General features: G+C 44.8%; 1 long non-coding RNA gene across 1 annotated transcript; it reads right to left on the reverse strand.

Moving 5' to 3' along the window:
- Nucleotides 1–724: 724 nt before the first annotated feature.
- LOC142250641 (uncharacterized) lies at nt 725–1290 on the reverse strand. Its single transcript, XR_012725244.1, has 2 exons — nt 1073–1290; nt 725–954 (listed from the first exon to the last, which is right to left on the reverse strand). It is a non-coding gene; the product is annotated as an uncharacterized LOC142250641 (long non-coding RNA).
- Nucleotides 1291–2575: the final 1285 nt, after the last annotated feature.

Raw genomic sequence — 2575 nt, forward strand, 5'->3', positions numbered from 1 at the left:
CGCTGCCCGTGCCGCACAACATCGCTCAGACCCATCACACTACTTACCTGTCCGGCGACGTCGCTGTGACCGGTGCGTTCAGCGTCACAGCGACATCTCAGCTGCGTCACTGAACCGCCGCCCAATAGAAGCGGATATGCGGAGATGAGCAGGACGTAACATCCTGCCCACCTCCTTCCTTCCGCATAGCGGCTGGGAGGCAGGTAAGGAGAGGTTCCTGCGGTGTCACACGGAGCGATGTGTGCTGCCGCAGGAACAACCTCGTTACTGCTGCAGTAACGATTTTTGAGAATGGACCCCCATGTCACCGATGAGCGATTTTGCAAGTTTTTGCAACAATACAAAATCGCTCATAGGTGTCACATGCAACGGCATCGCTAATGCGGCCGGATGTGCGTCACCAATTCCGTGACCCCAAGGAGTTCGCATTAGCGATGTCGTAGCGTGTAAAGCCCCCTTTAGTCTATAAAATGTGTAGCATTCTGCATCTATGAATATTATATAAAAAAAAAATCCCTAAAAACTGAAAAAAATATTAAGGATCAGTCCTTCATTTTGCGCTTATTTTGTACATAAGCCCAAGGGAATTCTCGTGTGTTCTTTTCAAGATGCCTGGCCCAAAAATGTAAACAGTTTTACCCAAAAACTTTCTTTACAATACCTATGCCACAAATTTTAGAGTGCGAGGTTACAAGTCTTTGCTACAAAACACACATCTTCTCAGTTTATGTAAGGACAAGGACATTTTATTTCTTTTCTAACCAAATCTTTCAAGAGGGAGCAAGTGTTTAACATGTGGACTACAAAGACGGAGACTTGACGCCCCACTGTTTTCGAAGAAATTAGGAGATATCCATAGTCTGCACGCTTTCTTCCATCACGTCCAGGTTGAAATGGGTAATCTTTTCGGACAGGACTCCCGTTGTCCCTTTCTTGTATTTGTAGTTTCCTGTCCTGTAAAAACAAAAACAAGTCCTGCTGATGCCTCACGTTACTAGCCCCCGTCCGACTCAAGACAGCCCCGCAAAAAAGTAGTGATCTGTGGACATAGTGATGCACGGCTTACACTCACCTCACTCCCTTCTTGTTGGCCATGTCATGAGGACGGATGTAGTCCACCTTGTTCTTGGTGATAACACACAGGTCAATGTTACTTCCAGATCCCAGGTCATTAAAAATGCCAGAAGCAATGGCGTCACGTACTAGGAGTTTGGCATCTTCTTCCTACAAGACGGATACACAGAAAAGCTTCATTATCACCAGATTATACAGTTTGGACATACTGAAAAAATAAAAAGTTGAGTACTAGCAAAGTGGAAAGTATTAACCCTCATCTGGTACCAAGGGGTCAATGTGACCCCATGTAGATTTGTACCACCAGTGTTTTTTTTTTTCCCCATGGTACCAAACGAGGGTTAATGAGACTCAGCTGTAATAAAGGACACAAGCCATGAGCATTCATCTGTTTTAAACCCTGAAAACAAAAAAACATTGGACACAAATTCCCAAACATCTGTAGAGAAGCAGTCGGGAGGAGAACCCCATGGACATCAGAGGGTTTGGATCTTCTATGTATTGAGGACTATAGACACCTGATATATTGGTAGATGGGATTTTTACAATCATAGGTGCTTTTGTGCAATTTTTCATCAAAGTATAACTTTTTGGTTAAAAAAAAAAAAAAAAATACATTAAAAGGGAACTTGTCACCAGAATTGGTGACTAGAAGCTACGGCCACCACCAGTGGGCTCCTATATACTGCATGTTAGAATACTGTATATAAGAGCCCAGGCCGCTGTGTAGAACGTAAAAATCACTTTATAATAGTCATTTAAGAGGCAGTGCAGACTGATTGGGCGTCTCCGTTCTCCGGTATCAGCGCCTCCTCTTTCAACCATCTTTGCATTTCTTCTGAAGCCTGGGTGCATGATGCGTCTTCCGTCATACACACGGGCCAGCATTGAGGCCCTGAGCAGGGCAGATCACAGTATTGTAGTGCGCCTGCGCAGGACCTCAATGCCAGTGCGTGTGGATGAAGTAGGACACGTCATGCACCCAGGCTTCAAAAGAAGGAGGACAAAGATGGCCGAAAGAGGAGGCGTCGGCACCGGAGAACGGAGACACCCATCCTACCAGTCTGCACCGCACCGACCGTTTAGGTGAGTATTATAAAGTGACTTTTACGTTCTACACAGCGGCCTGGGCTCTTATATACAGTATTCTAGGTGGTGGCCGCAGCTTATAGTCACCAAATCTGGTGACAGGTTCCCTTTAAGAAAACATAGGAATGGCAAAGCCTAAATACCATATGCCCGGCAGCTCCTAAAGATCAAAATACATAGAGTTCATATATCGCTATTGTCAGATAAAGGTATTGTCAACAATCTGAATAATCAAGCACTGGAGTGGACTGATTAGGTGCAGGGGGTTAGTATCTGGCCATAAGAGCGCGAGTACTCCCTCCCTGATTAGAAAGGTGGGTGCTAACATGAAAATAAGTTCCACTACACTATAGTTATTACCCATGTGAACAAATCAAACACTTGTCAATCAAACATTACAGCATTTTACCCC

Source organism: Anomaloglossus baeobatrachus, chromosome 9, assembly GCF_048569485.1.
Source record: "Anomaloglossus baeobatrachus isolate aAnoBae1 chromosome 9, aAnoBae1.hap1, whole genome shotgun sequence".
NCBI lineage: Eukaryota > Metazoa > Chordata > Amphibia > Anura > Aromobatidae > Anomaloglossus > Anomaloglossus baeobatrachus.